The 25,832-nt window shown below is 45.8% G+C and overlaps 1 pseudogene; it reads left to right on the forward strand.

Annotated features, from left to right (window-relative positions):
- The window catches only part of LOC137095579 (claspin-like), a 138,548-nt pseudogene that overhangs the window by 109,682 nt on the left and 3,034 nt on the right, over window positions 1-25,832 (forward strand).

Genomic DNA, 25,832 nt, shown 5'->3' on the forward strand with positions numbered 1-25,832 from the left:
GCAGAGTGACTCACTCTTGCTGCCGATGCCGGCCCTCACCCCTCCAATGTCAGGGGAACCTGGAGAGCGAGCGGGAGAGGCGTCCCTACGGGACATTGAAACCATCCCAATTGAGCAGCTGCTCCTGCTGACGCCAAGCATGCTTCCAGCAGGGGGTGTGGCCTTGGCTCCTCCACAACTAGCTGGCCCCGCCCCCTCAGTCCCTGGAGAGGCTCCTTTCCAGCTGGTCACCTCTCCTTCGACATCGGCGCTCAGGCGGACCGACAGCGCAGATGGGAGCTTAGGTCGCCACCAGGACCTGCAGCCGCACAACTCCGGCAGGGTGAGGCACGCGCTGTCCCCATCCCGATCTTCCATGGCCTCCAGACGTTGGTGGCATCGATCATCGTCGTCTTCATCATCCTCCTCCTCTTCGGGGGAGTCAAGGAGGAGATGCCGATCAAGATGGTCTCGATCCTCCTCTCGACGGGGGCCCTACAGGCCTGCTCCAGCTCCTGCATCAATGCGTTTGCACGGTTTCTGGCAGCTCTCTTCAGCGGGCCAGTATGTGTTTGTGCCCACTCCGGGGCCTTGTCAACCCCCCTTCCAGCTGTCGTCAACTCTAGCCATGCATATCCCGGCACAGGGGAGTGCTCCACCGGTTGCCCCCCACCCTCCCCAGGGGCCTTCAAACACCTACCTGGTGAACCCTCCTCCTCATCAGCTGATGCCGGTACCTACTGCTTTGCCAGGTATGGGAGGTAATCCTTTGCCTCTACCCTCTCTTCTGGCTGCTCCACTAGCCCCTGTGAGGCCTAGTGAGGATTTGCAGCTTACCAGCATCGATCCAGTTGGCGCAGAGGGACATGATATGACTGGTCATAGGGCAATAGATGCTGGGGTTTCTGATTCCTCTTCTGACTCCCCTGATTCTGCCCAGGCAGCGGGACTTGCTGATGACTCTATGGACAGATCCCCTAAATTTAACAAATTTGCCTCACTTGTGAGCAGGATGATCAAGGTTCTGGATCTGCCTGATCCTAAACCATCCGAACATGTGGAGAACCCTATGTTCCCTTTGGACGAACAAAATGTTGTGTCCTCCACTTCTCTGCCTCCGTTACCTTATTTGTTGAAATTAGCCAGGGTCCCTGATGTTGCCCCCCCCCCCCCTATGGTGGCAGCGATACCTAGGAAAGTTGATGCGATGTACAGAATTGATTTATCCTTGGCAAAATTGGTGATCAATCCCCCCAGGCAAAACACGGTGGTGGCTGAGGTAGCCAAAACCAAGTGTCAAAAGGGATCTTTAACTACGCCCTCTGACAGGGAGAGTAGGAAAATAGACTCCCTAGGCAGGAAAGCTCACCTTTCTGCAGGATTGATCACAAGAATGGCTCATTTTGCGACTTATATGAGCGGCTACCAAAATTTCCTGTGGTCAAAGATCCTGCCTTATTTGGAATTGTTACCGGCTGAGGAGCAATGTCTCCCTAAGGCATTGCAGGCGGAAGCCATTGTTCTATCACCGCTTCAGAAAGATTTCGCCAAACACTTGGCGGAAACAGCCGGTAATCTTTTTGCCACCGCCACCTCAATCAGAAGGCATGCATGGCTTAGAGTTGCCAATCTCTCGGATGAGGGCAAAGCCCTGGCTGAAGACCTCCCACTTCATGTGGAGGGGCTTTTTAACTGAGATACGGATGAAAAACTAAAAAGTAAGCAGGAGGTTCACCAGGCTGCAAGCAAATTCAGTTATACCTGGCAATCCAATTACCAGACCAAGTCAAGGTGGCAACAGCAATCCCCTGGGTTCCGCAAAAATTACTCCAACAATTTTGCGAGACCTTATAGGAATCGTAATTCGAATTTTTCTAGATTTCAAACAGGACGAAAATCCACCTATACACCCAAATCTAGATCCCAATCGTTTCAGAACAAACCCAGGTCCCAGCCTGCCTCCAAGAAGTGTGTTTGACGCTTGTGTTGATCTCTTAGGTAGTGGGTTGGTCAATGTTGACCCTTCGGGTCCGCCTTCCCTTTGTTTCTCAACCAAGCTACCTAAAGTTCATTGCCCTCCACTGTTTTATGAAAGGTTGTTACTGTTTTACGATGCCTGAACTCATATCACTTGTGATAAGTGGTTCATGTCTATAGTCAGTAATGGGTACAGGATTGAGTTTGAAGATGTCCCTCTTATGGGTTGGGTGATATCCACACCTGTTTCCTTGCCGTTGTCACAGGAAGTTCAAAGCCTGTTATCCAAAGGGGCCATTTCCTCTGTTAGCCCTTCGATGTTTCCATTCTGTTTCTTCTCACGTTACTTTCTTGTTAATAAACGTGGTGGAGGCTATTGGGCTATCATGGATCCTCAGATCCCTCAATAAACATATTTCGCCAAAGAGATTTCGTATGGTTACTTTGACTACCATTATGCCTTTGTTGTTTCACAGCGCATGGTTCACTACGGTGGCTTTAAAAGACGCTTATTTCCCACATTTCCATAGTTTCACACCGTCGTAGGTTTCTAACATTTATGGTGGGACAAATGGCTTACAGTTACTATGTCTTGCCTTTTGGCCTTTCAACGGCCCCCAGGGTGTTCACAAAGTGCATGTCAGTACTGGTGGCACATCTTCGCACCTGGGGAATAACGGTTTACCCCTATATTGATGACTGGCTTGTTGTTGCCAGCTCGCCTGACCTACTTAAATGGTACATCTCTATTATTTTGTCTTTGCTCCAGTCTTTGGGCTTGGTCATCAATTTGGAGAAGTCCTCCATCACACCATCCTGATGTATCCAGTTCATCAGGGCACTGCTGGACTCCGTCTCCCAGAGGGCTTACCTGCCTCCGGACCGGTTTGCCAAGCTGTTGGAGTTGGTCGAGCAAGCTATAATGGCTCCCAAGATCTCAGTGAGACAGATACAGGTTTTGCTGGGCCATATGGCATCTACCACGGCAGTTACCCCCTATTCCCGATTGAGAATGTGGCCCCTGCAATTTTGGTTTCTCTCAGTGTTCAACCCACTCAGGGACAGATTGTCCATCAAGTTGACCATCCCACCCGATATCCGCCAATCTCTTTTGGGATGGAAGGATGAGCGATGGGTATGCGCGGGTCTTCTGTTCCAGCCCCCGTACCCTGTCAGGTCTATAACTAGAGACTCGTCCCTTACGGGGTGGGGGGCGCATTCCCAGGGCCTGATGATTCACGGCATGTGGTCAGACAAAGAAGCCGCCATGCACATAAAAGTGCTCAAGCTCCTGGCAGTAGACAGGGCCCTAAAATCTTTTGAAAGAGTGGTGTCAGGAAAGGTCATCCAAGTACTCACCGACAACACCACGGTGATGTACTACCTAAACAAACAGGGTGGCACTCACTCGGGGCCCTTGCTAGGCCTGTGAGTACAGATATGGAATTGGTGCATCTCCAGGGGAATTCATCTCTTGGTCACTCACCTTCCTGGGGTGAACAACAGCCTCGCGGACACACTCAGCAGGAACCCCATGGCCCACCACGAGTGGTCGCTGAATCAGGGGGTAACCCACGACCTCTTCAGACGGTGGGTGTTTCTGGAAGTGGACCTGTTTGCAACTCACCTGAACAGCAAATGCAGACTCTTCTGTGCCCATTGCCATCCGAATCCGGCAATAGGTTGTCTGGGAGGTGCATTCCTACACAATTGGGCAGGCTGTCTAGTCTATGCTTTTCCCCCGTTCCCACTATTGGTGAGGGTGATCGCAAAAATCAAAAAAGAAAATGCCCATTGCATTCTGGTGTCCCCCTAGTGGCCTCGACAACCCTGGTTTGCTCCCCTCCTTCAGATGGTCAGGGACAGGTTTCTCCAATTCCAATGCAGACCTGATCTCTTGACGTCCCAGCAAAACCAGGTTTTGTACCCAGAGGTACAGCACCTCAAACTCACGGCGTGGCACATTATGCCGAGCCAGTATTTGCCTTTTCAGAGTTATCTCGATCGGTGCTATCTATTATCGAGGCTGCGCATAGACCTCCTACCAAGAGGTCTTATTTGTATAAATGGAGTAGGTTTACTAAGTTTTGCAGCACAAAAGGGTTTTGCCCCGGAAACAGCTCCCATTCCATTGGTTTGAGATTTTTTAGTTTCATTGTTGGACGCAGGTCTCTCAAGTTCTTCGTTGAAGTGTTATTTAGCCGCCATCTCATGGTTTAGGAGAAAGGTTGGCCTACCATCCTGTTTTTTAGATCCTTTAGTGAAATCTTTTCTACGGGGTCTTGCAAACACTAGACCTTGTGTAGCCCCAGTTGCACCTTCCTGAAGTTTAGAGTTAGTACTTTCGGCATTAATGAAACCCCCCTTTGAACCTCTAGCTATGGTAGATTTCTCTTACCTTTCCTGGAAGGTGGCCTTTTTAGTGGCTATTACGTCAGCACAGCGAGCCAGTGAATTGTGTGCACTTAGGGTTGATCCACCTTACCTTAGGTTCCACAAAGATAAAGTTATACTGCGTACGGACATGGCTTTCCTGCCCAAGGTATTTACCAGGTTTCATATGTCACAGGAGATAGTACTCCCTGCATTTTTTGAGAATCCTACTTCCCCGTTAGAACGCGGTTTGCATCTGTTAGATGTGCGTAGAGCTGTGGCTTTTTATGTAGACAGAACAGCTGAGATTAGGAAAACCCCCAGACTTTTCATTAAGTACCGTAAAGATACGAGGGGATTGCCGTTGTCATCGCAACGTTTTTCTTCTTGGATAGTATCTCTTATTCGTTTATGTTATCAGTTGTCGGGGAAAGACTTACCTCTGCAGGTTAAGGGCCATTCGACCAGATCGGTTTCCACGTCTGCCGCTTTCCTGCGGGGTGTTTCCTTGGACGTCATCTGTAAAGCTGCCGTATGACGACTCCACTTACCTTTGTCTCACATTACAAGATGGATGTTGTGTCCAGAAGGGCGTCAGAATTTGGAAGAGCAGTCTTGTTTTCAGCGGTGGCATGATGCCCGCCATCTAGGGTTAGTTGCTTGCTAGTCTACCATATGTGCAGATTCACAGTGACTATGACAGGAAATTATAAGTTCCTTACTTGTAACTGTAGTTTCCTGAGTATTCACCTGTGAATCTGTATAACCCCACCTGTCCTCCCCTTGAGTGTCATGCCCCGGCTTCTGGCTGCTTTTGCGGCGGAAGAGAACTGAGTGGCCTGGCCCCGCATTGGGCCATATATACTCGAGAGGGGGGGGGAGGGAGGGCGGGGCCAGGCTTGACATAAAATGTTTGTTTTTTAATTCTGGAAGGTTCCAAAGCTGAACTGCACAGGTGCAGGAAATACCATATGTGCAGATTCACAGGTGACTACTCAGGATACTATAGTTACAGGTAAGCAACTTATAATTCTCCCCTAATGAGGCCAACCAGATAAGAGAGATTCCAAGAACTAATTGGCTGACATACAAAGAGATATTAAAAAAGGAAGGACAGGACTAACTATAAAAACCCAAGAAGAACTTAAAATGTACAACCTACTCCTCTCCTGGTTCCACTATTACCAAATAAAAGAGAACCTTAACATTGACAAGAAGATAGGTTTTGATAAAGAAGAATCCTTTGGGACAAGATCCTAAAAATAGACACGAAACTAATTAAGAAAATCTATCAGCAACTATTATACTAGTTAACTGAGAAAGAACAGGTAAAAGAAAACATGATAAAATGGGCCAGGGACATTGGGTGTTCAGTAAGTCTATCCGAATGGGAAGAAGTATGGACAAGAAAATTGAAATTCACTTACTCAACTGACTATAAAGAAAACTGATATAAACTCTTCTATTGTTGGTACCTTACCCCCAACACATTATCAAAGATCAGCAAAGGAAAGACCAACGGAAAGTGTTGGAAATCCGGCAAAGAAAAAGGAGATTTTATCCACATGTGGTGGAGATGTAAAAAGGTCAAATCTTACTGGAGACAAATTCATAAAAAAAAATAGAACTTATTTTAAAAATCAAATTTGAATTAAAACCGGAATACCTACTATTGGGTATAACGGACTTTGACATGGACACAAATACGAATAAGATCTTTTGCTATCTAATAACAGCAGCAATAATTAAATTGGCCCAGATGTGGAAATCTTCCGAGACTCCTTCAATAGAGCAATGGACTTTGAAAGTCCTTGACATTATGAATATGGACCTTCTCACACAAAGAATATCCCAACATAGTAAAAAGACTAAAAAAACAAATTGGACTAACTTCCTCCTATTCCTTGATGAAGAGAAAAAAGAATAACCGAACAAACACAAATTAATCAAAACAACTGAACATTAGGAAATAATAATAATATTAATAAAAATTAAAATAAAATAAAATAAAAATTAATTAATAAACAATACTAATAAAAGATTATAACTATGAGGAACCATAAGTCAAACCATTCCTAGCTCAAAGATAACCACCATCAATCCAAAACAAGGCAAAATTAAGAGCTCAACCGGACATTCCTCACTCTTCTAGACGAAATGAAATCAGTCACAAGATGAAGAATTGGACAAGTAACCCCGGTACAACTTGGAAGTACCTCTCCCTAGGGAGAAAATCCCATCACCCGTGCGAATGTGGAGCTAATGACACTATACATGTGTGAGAGAGTGAGTATACCCCTCTCCCTCTCTTCCTCTCCCTTTTTCTACACTTTCCTATCCCTACCCAATTGTTCCACCACTTTTTATGTATCAAATAATTCACAATAAAATATTCCAAAAAAAATGACTGAGGACTCCTGCTTACAAGTAGCAAACAAAGTTCTCAAACAATTGGGAATGCCATCACCAAATCGATCAGCACCTCCTACATTTGAGGTAGATTTATGTCAAGAACTGAATTACAGCACAAGAGAACAGTCTGCATATGTGCAATCGCATCTTCCCACGCTGATGGAGCAAAGAGCTGTTTACAATCAAGTAATGCATACTGTCCATAGTGGGAAATGAGAAATCTTCTTCTCAGATGCACCAGGAGGAACAGGTAAAACATTCCTAATAAGACTGATTCTGGCAGCAATTAGATAACAACAATACATAGCTTTAGCTCTTGCTTCATCTGGAATAGCAGCAGGTGGAAGAACTGCGCATTCTGCTTTGAAATTGCCACTAAACATGCAATACATTGAAAATCCAACATGCAACATCTCTAAAACATCTAGCATGGGAAAAGTATTACAGAAATGCAAACTTTTAATTTGGATGAATGCACAATGGCACACAAAAAATCTCTTGAGGCTCTGGATCGAACACTACAAGATTTACCTGGCAGCAAAAGACCATTTGGCAACACATTAATACTGTTGGCAGGAGATTTCAGACAAACATTTCCAGTAATTCCACAATCTACACCTGCTGATGAAATAAAGGCCTGCCTGAAATACTCCACTTTGTGGCAACATGTTAAAACATTAAGATTAACAACAAATATGTGTGTCCAGTTAGCAGAAATATTTTCTCAACAATTGCTAGAAATAGAGAACGGCAAGGTGCCAGTAGATCACATCATGGCACAAATTACATTGCCAGACAACTTCTGCAACATTGTCACATCTAAAGTTGAATTGATAGAAAAAGTATTTCCAGACATAGAAAGCAACTACAAGAATCATGATGTCTATACACTTAACTATATTATTCAGTCAACCATTCCAAGCACAACAGTAACATACAAATCCATCAACAGTGTTGTAGAGGCAGATGAAGCAGTAAATTACCCAACAGAATTCTTGAATTCTCTCTATCTCCCGGGCCTGCCACTGCACATACTGCATTTGAAATTGGGCGTGCCTATTATCATGCTGAGAAACATCAACCAACCAAAAATATGCAATGGCATACGCCTTGCAGTCAAAGCATTAATGAACAATGTCATCCAAGCTACAATCCTGACTGGATCATTCAAAGGAGAAGACTTCCTCATCCCACGAATTCCAATGATTCTTACAGATATACCATTTCAAATTCACCAGACTACAATTCCCTATTCAACTGGCTTTTGCGATCACAATCAACAAAGCACAAGGACAATCATTAGATTTCTGTGGCATAGATCTAGACACTGAATGCTTTTCACATGGACAGTTATATGTTGCCTGTTCCAGAGTAGGAAAACCACACAATCTCTACATTGTTTACCCACAAGCTTTAAGAAATAACATAAATTGAAAACAAGAACTTTCTCATTACTTAACTTTCCATACCACCAGACTATGCCACAGCAACACGTGGCCGGGTACAGCTAGTGTAATATAAAGGAAAAGGTAAAGGCTTCCCCTGATGTTAAGTCTAGTCGGGTCCGACTCTAAGGGTTGGTGCACATCCCCATTTCTAAGCTGGGAAGCCGCCATTGTCCATAGACACCTCCAAGGTCATGTGGCCAGCATGACTGCATGGAACATCGTTACCTTCCCGCAGAAGTGGTACCTATTGATCTACTCACATTTGCATGTTTTCAAATGGATAGGTTTGCTTAATTTGGGGCTAACAGTAGGAGCTCATGTCACTCATGTTTGCATAATTTGGGGCTAACAGTAGGAGCTCATGTTTGTGTTCTAATCTCTGGAGCAGCAAAAAGTAAGCCTGCTCCATTTTCAAAACGAGATTCCTTCAGCTATTTAAAAATAGCTATCATGTTATCTCACAGCCCTTTCTTCTCCAAAGTACTTCATCTTGGCTTTCGGTCAGCAAGTTCAGCAGCTCAGCGATTTACCCCACTGTGCCACCAGGGGACCCTACTTATAATATATAATATATAATATACAATTATTGTATTATACATGTAATATATAATATGCAATTATATATTATTATATTATAAAATATACATGTAATATATAATATACAACATGGCTTTTTGAACAAGCCTTGTAGAACCTATTGCAATAGATAACCATGGAGCTATGTGAAATCGAATACTGGAACGGCTTAGACAATGTTTTTGGACGATGAGGCTAATAGTGAAGTTAGTGGTTTTATATATTCTATAAGATTTTAATGTATGTATTTCATAATTCTGTTTTAAATGTTTATTATAATTTTTACATTGTTTTATAGCATCGAATAGCTATGTCACCTTCAGGTTTGAGAAAGGAGGAGTAGAAATATTGTAAATAAATAAATAAATATTATTAGTATTATATTGTATCACATTATAATACTATCAATATTATATGTATATGCACAATATATTATATTATTAGCATAGCACAATATTAGTATTATATATTTTTGCTAGGGGGAGCAGCTCCCAACAGATGACACAGGAAACATGATGGAACTGTGTCTTCCTGGCTTCCCCTCTTCACTCTGGGCTCAGAACAGCAGAGTGTTTAATTCCATTTTAATAGTTGTATATTTTTAGGTTTTAAACTGTATTGTTTTTACCGTAACCTGCATTGAGTCTCTTCTAGAAGGAAAATGGGCCAATAATAGTAGTAATAATAATAATAATAATAATAATAATTTGACAAGTGGTATTTTGGGCAAATGTGGGCATTTATTTATTTATTTTAAATATTTATATCCCGCCCTTCTCAATTCAGGGCAACGATTCGATGCCCCTGTATGCGCATAATAAAACACAATAATTACATATAAATAAAACATCAAATCAATTCATTTTAAAACTGTTTAAAACATTATAGCCTAGTGGCCTAATCTACGCCGAATTCTGTCACCAGAGACTCTATCAGAAGCTTGTCCAGGGTCCATTTCCATAGCGAATTGTCATTACCATTGTCAGTGTCAGCGTGTCACCCAAAGGCCTGGTTTTTAACTTCTTTCTGAAGTAAAGGAGAGATGTGAATAACCTAATTTTGCTGGGGAGTGAATTCCACCACTGAGAAGACCCTGTCCCTCAACCCCGCTAAGCACATTTGCGACAGAGGTATGGCCGAGAGCAGGACCTCCCCAGAGGATCTTAAACTCCGAGGTGGGAGATATGTTCAGACAGGTACGTTGGGCCAGAACTGTATAGGGCTTTATAGGTCATGTTGATTGGCCATGAACAAACTCCAGGCTCCAGTTGTCCACATAGACCTTTGACTTATTGCTGCCATTTCCATTAAACTGAGCAATGCAAAACTAAGCAATAGATGCCCTTGGAGTGGAGGTGGGAACAATTTTCTCTGTGCATATTCCTGGTGATCCTATTGTGGATTCAAACCTGGCTGAGGTACTTCATGTAACCCACGAACTAGTTCTCGACTACTCTGATCCTTGAGGCACTTTATGAAAAAGCCACCATAAAAATTATTTGTTTCAACTCTTGCATCTTCAGCATTTGCATTTACTTCCGCCTCTTTGTTTAAAATGATGAAGTGTAATGATCTTTTTCTTTGCTGTCAGAGAAAGGGGAAGAGGAAGATATTGACAAGGAGAGCAGCCAGTTCATGAAACTCGCCAAGAAAGTCACCGCTAAGTCACTGCAAAACAAAGGTAGGCTTTTTTTTCTTTTTGAGAGTTGTGGGCGCCAAAATAGCTTGTGGGGTGGGACTCATGGATATATCTGACTGTCCTGCACAGCATTTCATCTTTTTCGACTCAAAGCTTTCTTTGTGTCTTCCTCCTCTCTCAGCCAAACCTACAGCAAGTGTTGAGGAGACTAAGTCGCTCCCCCAAAATCCATTTGAAGCATTTCTTCCTGCCAGCAACCCTCAGCTTAGTAGCAGATCTGGTGAACTACAATAGGATAAATCACTTTGCTCCCAAAGAGCTTTATTTCTTTAATAGAGCCATATGCATGCCAAATTGCATAGCAGTGTGATTGCCATACTTTTAATTACATCAGGGAACATTGGTTTTGTGGTGGAGCCACACACTAGATGGGCAGAGGATGACGACTTCTACCATAACACGATCTGGAATCTAATAAGGACTGTATTGAGTATTGCAGCCAACCAGAATCAACACTGCTGGAAATACTGCATAATTGTTGTTGTTCATTCGTTCAGTCATTTCCGACTCTTTGTGACTTTGTGGACCAGCCCACGCCAGAGCTCCCTGTCAGCCATCACCACCCCCAGCTCCTTCAAGGCCAATCCAATCAACTTCAAGAATACCATCCATCCATCTTACCCTTGGTCAGCCCCTCTTCCTTTTTCCTTCCATTTTCCCCAGCATCATACTCTTCTCTGAGCTTTCCTGTCTCCTCATGATGTTGCCAAAGTACTTCATCTTGGCCTCTACTATCCTTCTCTCCAATGAGCAGTCGGGTTTTATTTCTTGAAGTATGGACTGGTTGGATCTTCTCGCAGTCCAAAGCACTCTCAGAACTTGCCTCCAGCACCACAGTTCAAAAGCATCTATCTTCCTTCGCTCAGCCTTCCCTATGGTCCAGCTCTCACATCCGTAGGTTACTACAGGGAATACCATTGCTTTGACTATGCGGATCTTGGTTGCCAGTGTGATGTCTCTACTCTTCACCATTTTATCAAGATTGGACATTGCTCTCCTCCCACGAAGTAAGCTTCTCCTGATTTCCGGGCTGCAGTCTGTGTCTGCAGTAATCTTTGCACCTAGAAATACAAAGTCTGTCACGGCTTCCACATTTTCTCCCTCTATTTCCCAGTTGTCAATCATTCTTGTTGCCATGATCTTGGTCTGTGTGTGGACGGCGACACTCTTCCGCAGAACCAGAGATGACACGGACACATAGATGGAGTAAAAATGGCCACAACTTAATTTATTAATTACAGGAACACAGGGTTGGCTGCTAGGCATAGGTTCTGGATCAAGATCAATCAGCCCGCTGCTGACCGATACCTGATGAGTCCAACAGGGGGGCCCCGGCACAATACCGGGCCACAAGACATGGCACCCCTGGCAATCACCGGATTTCCCTCCCCGTCAATGGAGGAGGGGCAGAACCAGATCCAGGGCCCATGCCACATGCCACAAAAAGGGGGGGGGGCACCACGCCCCTTGCTGCCAACCCTGGTTGCCTGCAACCAATAAAAATGCCTGATTCCCGGACACCCAAGCACGAAGAGCCGAGGCATCTAGCCAATGCTATTGGGGCCCAAAGTTCTTAGTTCTGAGCCTGCAGAATGTTCTTGGCTCGTCCCCTGGGTGCCTTCCTGTCTAGCTTTGCCTTAGCGGCCCATCGCCTGGCTGACGCTCTGCTCCCCTTGGGTTCTTCCTCCACTGCCTCTCTTCCACTCACCTGCACCAGCGGTCCTGCGGAAATAGGAAACAGAACAGCCGGCAGTCCCGGGTCCCTCGAGGAGGAGGCCCGGTCTGATGTTTCAAGTATACGCTGAAGATCTCCAGCTCCCCATGGCCTTTATGCTGTCCACAGGGATGCCACTCCCGGCAGCTGCAGTAGCTGCTCCTATCCTGAAGGAATAAGGAGCCCCCGGTGGTGCAGTGGGTTAAAGCCCTGTGCTGGCAGGACTGAAGACCAACAGGTCGCAGGTTCGAATCCCGGGAGAGACGGATGAGCTCCCTCTATCGGCTCCAGCTCCTCATGCGGGGACAAGAGAGAAGCCTCCCACAAGGATGACAAAACATCAGAAATCATCCAGGCGTCCCCTGGGCAACATCCTTGCAGACGGCCAATTCTCTCACAAGAGAATTGTGTTGCTTCTGACATGACAAAAACAAATCCTGAAGGATTGTCCCCCAAACTCACCCTGTGGGAGGCCCAGCTGCTTGAGTGACTCGCGGAAAATAGCCATAAACTGATAGCTAGTGAGGGGGCTCCCATCTTGGTGTACAAAGAGCAGGCCCAGGGTGGTGTCCCGTACACGCAGGAACTTGGCAAGGGTCCAAACTGGGCATAGTTGCCCTATCTTAGATCCCTTGATGGTGAGGTTCTTTTGTTTTTAAGGTACTCATTATGCACAGAGCATTTATAGATAGACAGAGCATTTATAGATAGATAGATAGATAGATAGATAGATAGATCTATCCCCCCTGGTCTGTCTTGGACCTCCGAATTCTAATAGACATGTAGGTGCCCTGGATCGCAATGTCCCCTAGTTGCAGAGCCCTACCCAATGTGTCTGTCTTGGCATTGGCTACAACCTCCCCCAGACGAAGGGCCCCAAAGAAAGAAGTGGTGAACGCTGCCCAAAACAACTTAACCTCATGTCTTTGTCTTTACACTAATGCACAGAGCATGGGAAATAAACAAGATGAACTCCAACTTCTAGCACTACACCACAAATATGATATCATAGCCATCACTGAAACCTGGTGGGATGACTCCTATCGCTGGAATGTAGATATCGAGGGGTATAACCTCTTTCACAGAAACCGAACAAAAGGGAGAGGAGGCGGAGTAGCCTTATATGTCAAAAACTCTTATGCGGCAGAAGAAATTCAAGACAGCAATCTGGGAAACCAGCTTGAAATCATCTGGATAAGAATCAAGGGAACTGGGACTCAAAAAGATGTCGTTGTAGGCGTCTACTACAGACCCCCAAGCCAGGAGGAAGATCTTGATGAAGTCTTCTGCCAACAGTTGACCAAACAGGCACAGAAAAGAGATGTAGTAGTCATGGGCGATTTCAACTATCCCAATATTTGCTGGAAAACAAACTCGGCCAAGAGTACAAGGTCCAACAAATTCCTCGCTTGCCTTGCAGACAATTTCATGGTCCAAAAGGTAGAAGAGGCAACAAGGGGATTGGCTACTCTTGATCTCATCCTAACAAATGCGGAGGACCTGATCGATGCGGTTGAAGTGGTAGGATCCTTAGGGGCAAGTGACCATGTGCTCCTGCAATTTGAGGTACAAAGGAAGGCCGAAACTAAGACAAGTCAAACCCGCATTTTGGACTTTAGGAGAGCTGACTTCCAAAAAATGAAGGAAACGCTGAGCAGCATTCAGTGGACACAGATACTAAAAGACAAGGGAGCTACGGATGGATGGGAATTTCTCAAGAGTGAAATACTCAAGGCGCAATTGCAAACCGTGCCAACAAAAAGAAAAAATAGGACAAGTGCAAAGAAGCCAGAATGGATGTCCAAAGAACTTCTAACTGTGCTAAGACACAAAAGAGACATGCACAAGAAGTGGAAAAAGGGAGAAATCACCAAAGAAGAATTCAAACAAATAGCCAACACCTGTAGGGAAAAGGTCCGCAAGGCTAAAGCACAAAACGAGCTCAGGCTTGCCAGGGACATTAAAAACAATAAAAAGGGCTTCTATTCTTATGTCAGTAGAAAAAGGAAAAACAAGGAGGCGATAGGACCTCTTCGAGGAGAAGATGGGGCAATGCTGACAGGGGACAGGGAAAAGGCAGAACTACTTAATGCCTTCTTTGCCTCGGTCTTCTCACAAAAAGAGAGTCTTCAACCTCAGCAAGATGAGGGATTGGAGGACATCCAACCCCAAATTGGGAAAGAAGTCGTCCAGGAATACCTGGCCGCTCTTAATGAGTTCAAGTCCCCAGGTCCAGATCAACTACACCCAAGAGTACTGAAGGAACTAGCGGAAGTCATTTCGGAACCATTGGCAACCATCTTTGAGAGTTCTTGGAGAACGGGAGAAGTTCCAGCAGATTGGAGGAGGGCCAATGTGGTCCCAATCTTCAAGAAGGGAAAAAAGGACGACCCAAACAACTACCGTCCGGTCAGCCTCACGTCGATACCGGGCAAGATTCTGGAAAAGATTGTTAAGGAAGCGGTCTGCAAACACTTAGAAATAAATGCAGTCATCGCTAATAGTCAACATGGATTTATCAAAAACAAGTCATGCCAGACTAATCTGATCTCTTTCTTCGATAGATCTACAAGCTGGGTAGATGCGGGGAATGCCGTGGATGTAGCGTACCTGGATTTCAGTAAGGCCTTCGACAAGGTCCCCCATGACCTTCTGGCAAGGAAACTAGTCCAATGTGGGCTAGGCAAAACTACGGTGAGGTGGATCTGTAATTGGTTAAGTGGACGAACACAGAGAGTGCTCACTAATGCTTCCTCTTCATCTTGGAAAGAAGTGACAAGTGGAGTGCCGCAGGGTTCCGTCCTGGGCCCGGTCCTGTTCAACATCTTTATTAATGACTTAGATGAAGGGCTAGAAGGCATGATCATCAAGTTTGCAGACGACACCAAATTGGGAGGGATAGCCAATAGTCCAGAGGACAGGAGCAGAATTCAAAACGATCTTGACAGATTAGAGAGATGGGCCAAAACTAACAAAATGAAGTTCAACAGTGACAAATGCAAGATACTCCACTTTGGCAGAAAAAATGAAATGCAAAGATACAGAATGGGGGACGCCTGGCTCGAGAGCAGTACGTGTGAAAAAGATCTTGGAGTCCTCGTGGACAACAAGTTAAACATGAGCCAACAATGTGATGTGGCGGCAAAAAAAGCCAATGGGATTTTGGCCTGCATCAATAGGAGCATAGTGTCTAGATCTAAGGAAGTAATGCTACCCCTCTATTCTGCTTTGGTTAGACCACATCTGGAATATTGTGTCCAATTCTGGGCACCACAATTCAAGAGAGATATTGACAAGCTGGAATGTGTCCAGAGGAGGGCGACTAAAATGATCAAGGGTCTGGAGAACAAGCCCTATGAGGAGCGGCTTAGGGAACTGGGCATGTTTAGCCTGAAGAAGAGAAGGCTGAGAGGAGATATGATAGCCATGTATAAATATGTGAGAGGAAGCCACAGGGAGGAGGGAGCAAGCTTGTTTTCTGCTTCCTTGGAGACTAGGACGCGGAACAATGGCTTCAAACTACAAGAGAGGAGATTCCATCTGAACATTAGGAAAAACTTCCTGACTGTGAGAGCCGTTCAGCAGTGGAACTCTCTGCCCCGGAGTGTGGTGGAGGCTCAGGGGTGATTTGAATGCAATATTCCTGCTTCTTGGCAGGGGGTTGGACTGGATGGCCCATGAGGTCTCTTCCAACTCTATGATTCTATGATTCTATGATTCTATGATTCATAATGCGAATTGCAAATCCTCCTGAGGGTCCTGGTGAGGCGGCAGAGGATCTTATAGGAAAGCGGGCGTCTGGCATCCTCTCGCTTTGGTTCCTACCTGCTCCAGCCCTTTAATATCTTCCTAACGCCTAAAGGGGTCGCAGAACCCTGCAGCTTTGCTGAAGAATGCAATGCCGGCAAGCTGGATCCGCATGGTTTGGGTTGATACTCGTGCCCTCCTTTGTTGAACCAAGAAGTGGATTACCTCCTCCTCTGGGACCGGCCACTTGCTGCCATAGCCTGCATCCTTCCGAAATTTGGCAAACTTGGCCATGGTGGCCCGATAAGCTTTCTGGGTAGAGGGAGCCACTGGTTGCATCAGTCCTGACCAGGCCTCCCATCTCCAAGGGTCCATAGCTCTTCTGGGAAGTTGGTGAGCAGAAGATCTGCGTTGGGTGCCAGGGAGCAAAACCTCTCTTCCTGAAAATGTGACAATGCATCCGCTACTTCATTGTTCAAGCCCGGAATATGTTGTGCTGAAAAAGTGATATTAGCTTCCAAACATATTAACACAAAGTGCCGAACCAAACGCATGACCCTGGCTGACTGGGAAGTTTGCCTGTTGATGATCCTCACCACTGCCTGGTTATCGCACCAGAAACTAACCCTCTTGTCCTTAAACAGGTCAGTCCATATGCGGTCTCTGCTCCTGATGGCCCACTGAGGTAGCCCAGGCACTAGGGCTGCCGTCCTCCAGTAGTTATCCCTATCTACTGGATCGAGGGCATACTCACTCTCTGAAGAGTCACTTTCTGATGTGTAGTGGTGGTGACGCCTGGAAGACCGATGCTTCTTCCTATGAGTGCTGCTGGTACAGTGATCGCACTGAACCTCAGCTTCTTCATCACTGGATGCAGATTCACTGCGCTCAGTCTTGCTGGATAAGGGTTCAGGTGTTTCCTTGGGCCGCCTGAGTTTCTTCTCTTTGGGTGAGGAGGTTCCTGGTCCCTCCTCAGAGAAAACCTTGGACTCCAACTTACCCATCCTGTCTACTAGTTTTTCAATATTCTTGGAGATCCCCTCCAGAATGTTGTTGCCCTGCTTGGTAAAGCGCCTGCTGGGGGCCCTGGATGGCGCTGGTTTTGCCGCTGGCTGCCGGAATCTCCCCTTCTCCGCATCTCCTCTCCCTTTTGCAGGCCGATCTGGTGTCTCTGAAACTGCCTCTGGTGAAGCCACCTTCTTGCGTGCCCTTGTGCATGGGGCCATTCTGATGGAGTGCTACAAAGACACAACTATAGAGCACAGGATGGTAAATGATGAGGGTTTTGGTCCAGGGAAGAAGGGACCTGAAGTTTGAAAGCCATTGCTGGAGGTGAGCAGCAGGGCGGCTTGCCACAGGCCAGGAAAGGGGCGGGTTGGAAAAGGGGAGAAAAGTCAGGCAAAATCAATGTGGAGAGGGGTTGAAAATAGTTCCTTTTGGAACTGAAGCCCACAACCCAATGAAATTCACTGGTGGTCTCCCATCCAAGTACTAACCATGGCAAACCCTGCTTAGCTTCCATGATTGAACATGCTTGGGTGCCTTTAAGGGAAGATGGCCTAAGCCCCCCTCCCCCCCCCCCCACCAGAGCTGAAGGAGGGAGAAGAAAGCACTGGCCCCAATGGAGGCTGAAGCATGGCAAAAACAAAACAAAAACAGGACAAAACAAAAACAAACAACAGCACAGGGTGCAAAGCCGCCAGCAACCCCGCCCCCTAAGGGGAGGGGGGAAGCTGAAACCCAGTGTGGGAAAAGCCCCCCAGCCAGGTCCCCTGCCCATTGGAGGGGCTTGCCAGAGGGGAGAGGCTGAGGGCCCACATGGCAAGCACAGCCATGTGGCGTTGGAAAAAACCCTCCAGTGAGGCCCCTAATCTACCGGGGATGGAGGGCCTGAAGAAGGGGGCTGCTGTGGCTCCCCCCCTGCCAGGAAGAACGATCAGGGAAATGGAGACCCTAGAAGGAGGACCGGCCAAAAGGACTGAAGAGGGAGCGTCTGAGGGCCCTAGTAAGGTAATGCTGGCGAGGGGATGGGGGAGGGAGGAGCCATGTGCCCCCGAGGAGGCCACAGGCCCCCGTAAACTTTCTGAGCTCATTTTTTTTGCCGCCGGGAGACGCTGGTGCCGGGGGGGGGGGGGAGCCAGGCAGCAGAGGGGCAACTCCCGCAGGGCTCTGACGCCGGAGCGGCCGCCGCTGCATGCCGGCAGCAGCAAGGCGAGGAGTAGTGGAGCAGGCCCTAGCCGGCTAGAAGAAGGGGAGTGGATTGGTGCAGGGCCAAGGCAGCGAGGAACAACCCCCCGCCCCCCAAGAAGGAGAAAAAAGCAGGGCCGCATGCCCAACCGTTATTGTTGTTGCTGCTGCTGCCGTTCACCTTCTCCTCTTCTCTACAACAATTCGAAGCAGGCCTGGTATCTGCTCGGCCCTGCACAGCCTATTTAAGGCTGCTGGGCACAGGGTGCAACCAGCCCCTGGCCAATGCCAGGAGCTGGGTGGGGCTGGCCGCTGGTTGGCCAGCTGACCCCAGTGGCGGGAAGCTTCCTGCCATGCAGGGGCTTCAACATGGCCAGAGGGAGGGCATCCCCCACCGCAACAGGCCTTGCCCGGTAAGTCGGGCAATGAATTTTTTTATGTTTAACTGCAACCCAGCTTTTGCGCTTTCTTCTTTCACCTTCATTAGAAGGTTCCTCTTTGCTTTTGGCTATCAAAGTGGTGTCATCTGCATATCTAAGGTTGTTAATGTACTGCATAGCAATAGAAATCTCTACACAACTTGCCATTGTACCTTTGGAAAAAGAAAACAAGAACTTTTTTTTGTAAAAACTTGCTGGTAAAAATCAGACACCAGAAAAAGGAATTGCTGTGAAGACTTGTAATTAATCAGTTCCTGTTTATTGATCACATTCAGCATAACAAAGGTACATTAAGATTGTATCCTGCCTCGAGCTGCAGGAGAAGTGGATCATCATCATCATTGTTGTTGTTGTGGTGGTGGTGGTGTCAATATGAAGTTTTTAAATGCTTTGCCTTGTTTTTTGTTTTTGTTTTTTGTTTTTTTAAAGCTTTAACTTCAACATTTTAGTTAATATCTACCGTTAAACAGGCAAAGAGAACCTAATATGTTTCCTACCTCCACAAACTATTGTGGGGACAAAATACTCTACATATCCTTACATACATCACTATATTCAACAACTCAGCGTACACCATTTTGCACAGAAACAATATCTGTTGCTCTTTTCTTTCTCTTACTCTGTTAGTTATTTTAAAGTTTTTAGGTTTTCTCAACTATCTGTATCACAAATCTTCTACTGCTGGTAATCAATATATTTGGTATCATTTAGAATTTCCTCCTTCCCTTCACTAATAATCATTTCACATGTATTTTTTAACACATGTATCAAGACAGTAAGGTGTCACCATTAAGTGATAATTAGAAATAGATAGTTCAATATTCTGTGCTATATACCAGTATAATATTAAGGCCTGCAATGACTAACTACCTTCTTGCTGCTTTGTGATTAAAACCTGTAAATGAGATCTGAAGAGTAAACTGTGATAAGAACTGGGACAATTATAAAGGAGAGGAGCCCCCGGTGGCACAGTGGGTTAAACCCCTGTGCTGGCAGGACTGAAAACCGACAGGTCGCAGGTTCGAATCTGGGGAGAGGCGGATGAGCTCCCTTTGTCAGCTCCAGCTCCTCATGCGGGGACATGAGAGAAGCCTCCCACAAGGATGATAAAACATCAAATCATCCGGGTGTCCCCTGGGCAATGTCCTTGCAGACGGCCAATTCTCTCACAACAGAAGCGACTTGCGGTTTCTCAAGTCGCTCCTGACACACACAAAAAAGTGATAAAGGAAATGTTTGCAACCTTCCTTATGTTCAGAAGAAAGTCAACATAAAATCAACACCAATCAAGAAGATCAACATTTAGCCAGGAAACTGAGATGGATACAGGATGGAAGATGTCTATCATTAATTTACAACTTTTGGGACCACATCAACAGAATTTTCCTATAAAAGACTCAGGCTAATAATGTTCAAATAATGCTGCTCCCACAGAAGTTGAGGAAGCAGGAATACATTTTGTTTCCTTCTGCTTCAGGATAAGCTTTGTTTAAATTTAACTGCTTTCAGTGCTGCTTGTTTGAGAGGAGGGGCTTCCTGAGTTTAAAAATTAACTGCTTTGTTTGAGAGGAGGGGCTTCCTGAGTTTAAAAATTAACTGCTTTGTTTGAGAGGCGGGGCTTCCTGAGTTTAAAAATTAACTGCTTTGTTTGAGAGGCGGGGCTTCCTGAGTTTAAAAATTAACTGCTTTGTTTGAGAGGCGGGACTTCCTGGTTATCCTATATAAATTAGTGTCTGAACCCAAGGGGCAGCTGCTTCCACAGAAGTTGAGGAAGCAGGAATCCATTTTGTTTCCTTCTGCTTCAGGATAAGCTTTGTTTAAATTTAACTGCTTTCAGTGCTGCTTGTTTGAGAGGAGGGGCTTCCTGAGTTTAAAAATTAACTGCTTTGTTTGAGAGGCGGGGCTTCCTGAGTTTAAAAATTAACTGCTTTGTTTGAGAGGCGGGGCTTCCTGAGCTTAAAATTAACTGCTTTGTTTGAGAGGCGGGGCTTCCTGGTTATCCTATATAAACCAGTGTCGCGTGCGCCAACTCGTACACTCAGTAACCTATACTTTCACCCCTGCATACAGACAACAACATAAAACACACACCAAGAGGAGGTCATTAGCAACCTCCAGATGGAACAAAAACGAAAACTTCCCGTCTCATGCACAAGCTGTGGCATGTTCAGCTTTTTCACACTACAATTACTCAATTACATCTGCCCCAAGTGTAAACAGATCACTCGCATGGAACACAGGAGCCGACAACTCGAGGACCGTATTAAGACCCTTAAGGACATTCAGGAACTTGAGCTGTTCATAGACACCACACACCACACTGGCCTAGACACGCAGCCCATATGACACCAACATTACGGGGAGGCTCAAGAGAACAGCACCTCAGATGTGGACAACCCTCAGGCTTGGAGAAATGTCTCCCTTAGAAGGACACATAGGACCCGGAAGCCTCCTCAGAATACTTACGCTCAGCTGCAGTTACACAATAGATTCCAAATTCTCACACAACTATAACCTGACTAAGAAACACAACACATTGGGGAAGACCAGAATGGCTTAGATACTGATCAGTGGCTCATCCTTGATCAGTGTGCAGGGGATAGCCCTGACTGGGACAACACTTCACAACATTCACACTTGCACAATCCTGCAGGTGTACCATCCCCAACCATAGACCAGGTGCAACAGGAACACATACAGGAGAACCATAGGCTCTTGGACGAATCTCAATGGATTGTCCTTGACGAATGCACTGGGGATGTCGAGGAGGAGGACAACACTTTTTACCTACACAATTCACACCAACAGGATCACTTTTCTGGAGACCTACACACTACATTGCACAAAAGGGACCCTGTCATTCCTGAAAGTAAACAGGTCTTGGTAGTAGGCGACTCCCTCCTTAGAGGAACGGAAGCTGTCATTTCCAGACTGGATGGGATGGCTCGAGAAATATGCTGCCTACCGGGGGCAAAAATACACCATATCACTCAGAGGCTCACCAGGCTCCTCAAGCCCTATCACCGTCCTCCCCTCATGTTGATTCATGTAGGAACCAATGATACTGCAAGGCATACGTTTCAAAAGATCACAAATGATTTTCAAGCTCTAGGACCAAAGCTAAAAGAATGTAATATACAGGTGGTCTTTTCATCCCTCCTCCCTGTTGTAAGACACGGACCCACAAGAGCCAGAAAAATAGTACAGGTGAATGACTGGCTTAGAAAATAGTGTCAGGAGGAATGCTTTGGCTCCCTCAACCATGGCCTGCTTTTCCAGGAGGATGGCCTACTGGCAAGGGATGGGGTGCATCTCACACAAGTAGGAAAACACCTTTTTGCTCACAGACTCGCAAACCTCATTAGACGCACTTTAAACTAGGTCCACCGGGGGAGGGGGACAACAGCCTTGCGAACACTACTTTACCCATAAAGTCTGGGAATCACCAGAAGGCTAAACGGAGGGCTGCACAAACACAACAAGGACCAAGTACCGAAAGCACAATAATCCCAATTAAACAGCTCAAGGGAAGATCTCAGGGGCTCACATGTCTTTACACTAATGCACAGAGCATGGGAAATAAACAAGACGAACTCCAACTTTTAGCACAACACCACAAATATGATATCATAGGGATCACTGAAACCTGGTGGGATGACTCCTATCGCTGGAATGTAGATATCGAGGGGTATAACCTCTTTCACAGAAACCGAACAAAGGGGAGAGGAGGCGGAGTAGCCTTATATGTCAAAAACTCTTATGCTACAGAAGAGATTCAAGACAGCAATCCGGGAAACAAGCTTGAAATCATCTGGATAAGAATCAAGGGAACTGGGACTCAAAAAGATGTCATTGTAGGCGTCTACTACAGACCCCCAAGCCAGGAGGAAGAACTTGATGAAGTCTTCTGCCAACAGTTGACCAAACAGGCACAGAGAAGAGATGTAGTAGTCATGGGCGATTTCAACTATCCCGATATTTGCTGGAAAACAAACTCGGCCAAGAGTACAAGGTCCAACAAATTCCTCGCTTGCCTTGCAGACAATTTCATGGTCCAGAAGGTAGAAGAGGCAACAAGGGGATTGGCTACTCTTGATCTCATCCTAACAATTGCGGAGGATCTGATCGATGCGGTCAAAGTGGTAGGATCCTTAGGGGCAAGTGACCATGTGCTCCTGCAATTTGAGGTACAAAGGAAGGCCGAAACTAAGACAAGTCAAACCCGCATTTTGGACTTTAGGAGAGCTGATTTCCAAAAAATGAAGGAAACGCTGAGCAGCATTCCGTGGACACAGATACTAAAAGACAAGGGAGTTACGGATGGGTGGGAATTTCTCAAGAGTGAAATACTCAAGGCGCAATTGCAAACCGTGCCAACAAAGAGAAAAATAGGACAAGTGCAAAGAAGCCAGAATGGATGTCCAAAGAACTTCTAACTGTGCTAAGACACAAAAGAGACATGCACAAGAAGTGGAAGAAGGGAGAAATCACCAAAGAAGAATTCAAACAAATAGCCAACACCTGTAGGGAAAAGGTCCGCAAGGCTAAAGCAAAAAATGAGCTCAGACTTGCCAGGGACATTAAAAACAATAAAAAGGGCTTCTATTCTTATGTCAATAGAAAAAGGAAAAACAAGGAGGCGATAGGACCTCTTCGAGGAGAAGATGGGGCAATGCTGACAGGGGATAGGGAAAAGGCAGAACTACTTAATGCCTTTGCCTCGGTCTTCTCACAAATAGAGAGTCTTCAACCTCAGCAAGATGGAGTGGATGAGGGATTGGAGGACATCCAACCCCAAATTGGGAAAGAAGTCGTCCAGGAATACCTGGCCGTTCTTAATGAGTTCAAGTCCCCTGGGCCAGATCAACTACACCCCAGAGTATTGAAGGAACTAGCGGAAGTCATTTCGGAACCATTGGCAACCATCTTTGAGAGTTCTTGGAGAACGGGAGAAGTTCCAGGAGATTGGAGGAGAGCCAAAGTGGTCCCAATCTTCAAGAAGGAAAAAAGGATGACCCAAACAACTACCGTCCGGTCAGCCTCACGTCGATACCGGGCAAGATTCTGTAAAAGATTGTTAAGGAAGCGGTCTGCAAACACTTAGAAACAAATGCAGTCATCGCTAATAGTCAACATGGATTTATCAAAAACAAGTCATGCCAGACTAATCTGATCTCTTTCTTCGATAGAGCTACAAGCTGGGTAGATGCGGGGAATGCCGTGGATGTAGCCTACCTGGATTTCAGTAAGGCCTTCGACAAGGTCCCCCATGACCTTCTGGCAAGGAAACTAGTCCAATGTGGGCTAGGCAAAACTACGGTGAGGTGGATCTGTAATTGGTTAAGTGGACGAACACAGAGAGTGCTCACTAATGCTTCCTCTTCATCTTGGAAAGAAGTGACGAGCGGAGTGCCGCAGTGTTCCGTCCTGGGCCTGGTCCTGTTCAACATCTTTATTAATGACTTAGATGAAGGGCTAGAAGGCATGATCATCAAGTTTGCAGACGACACCAAATTGGGAGGGATAGCCAATAGTCCAGAGGACAGGAGCAGAATTCAAAACGATCTTGACATATTAGAGAGATGGGCCAAAACTAACAAAATGAAGTTCAACAGTGACAAATGTAAGATACTCCACTTTGGCAGAAAAAATGAAATGCAAAGATACAGAATGGGTGACGCCTGGCTCGAGAGCAGTACGTGTGAAAAAGATCTTGGAGTCCTCGTGGACAACAAGTTAAACATGAGCCAACAATGTGATGTGGTGGCAAAAAAAGCCAATGGGATTTTGGCCTGCATCAATAGGAGCATAGTGTCTAGATCTAAGGAAGTAATGCTACCCCTCTATTCTACTTTGGTTAGACCACATCTGGAATATTGTGTCCAATTCTGGGCACCACAATTCAAGAGAGATATTGACAAGCTGGAATGTGTCCAGAGGAGGGCGACTAAAATGATTAAGGGTCTGGAGAACAAGCCCTATGAGGAGCGGCTTAGGGAACTGGGCATGTTTAGCCTGAAGAAGAGAAGGCTGAGAGGAGATATGATAGCCATGTATAAATATGTGAGAGGAAGCCACAGGGAGGAGGGAGCAAGCTTGTTTTCTGCTTCCTTGGAGACTAGGACGCGGAACAATGGCTTCAAACTGCAAGAGAAGAGATTCCATCTGAACATTAGGAAGAACTTCCTGACTGTGAGAGCCGTTCAGCAGTGGAACTCTCTGCCCCGGAGTGTGGTGGAGGCTCCTTCTTTGGAAGCTTTTAATCAGAGGCTGGATGGCCATTTGTCAGGGGTGATTTGAATGCAATATTCCTGCTTCTTGGCAGGGGGTTGGACTGGATGGCCCATGAGGTCTCTTCCAACTCTTTGATTCTATGATTCTATGATTCTATTCTATGAAATCGTGACAGACAGAGACGCTGTTCACCCGCCATGCTCTGCTCCATGGGAAGGACAGAGGTGGTGTACCTATGGAGAGTGACAGATCTGCATGGGAGCAGGCTGGACACTTTGGAGCTTCTTTTTCAAGGGAAGAGGAAGAAGTGCGCTTTTGGAGTCTTAGATTTTGTGCAGAGAGGTTCTGCTGTATGGAAAACAGAGATCTGGTCCTTGGCATTGTTTTTAGGAAAAGGAGTTTTGGCATTTCAGCGTTTTGAAGTTATGGCGTTATGGAAGATTTGGAACTATGCATTGGCAGGCTGCAGAAAAACAGGGTCTGGCCTAACAGGTGCTTCTCCAAGGAGGGAGAAAAGGATATGGTAATATTTGGATGCATGTGGATGAATGCATGTACATGTATGTGAATGCTGAGTGAAAATGTAATTCCCCTATGTTTGTTTGTTAACTAACGTAATTGTGAATCCAATGTAGTTGCATAGAATCTGTATGTCTGTATGTCCAATGTCTTTCTATGTCTAAATGTTTTCTGTAATCTGATATACCCTCTTACACTGGAAATTGCAATAAAAAGAACCTATGCTTCAAAGTTATTGAAAAGTCATTCATGACACACCCTCTCTTGAAAAAAACCAATCCTAGATGCCACCGTACCTAGTAACTATCGCCCAGTTTCAAACCTTCTATTTTTGGGCAAGGTGATTGAACGGACAGTGGCGGGGCAGCTACAGCAATTAGACTGCGGGTTTGGACCCCTTTTAATCAGGCTTTCATTCAGGTCATGGGACAGGCTGTCTTGGTAGCTATTACTGATGAAATTCGTCGTCAGTTAGACCAAGGCGGATAAGCGCTATTGGTATTCTTGGACCTCACAGCTGCATTTGA

Source organism: Anolis sagrei, chromosome Y (genome assembly GCF_037176765.1).
Source record: "Anolis sagrei isolate rAnoSag1 chromosome Y, rAnoSag1.mat, whole genome shotgun sequence".
Taxonomy (NCBI): domain Eukaryota; kingdom Metazoa; phylum Chordata; class Lepidosauria; order Squamata; family Dactyloidae; genus Anolis; species Anolis sagrei.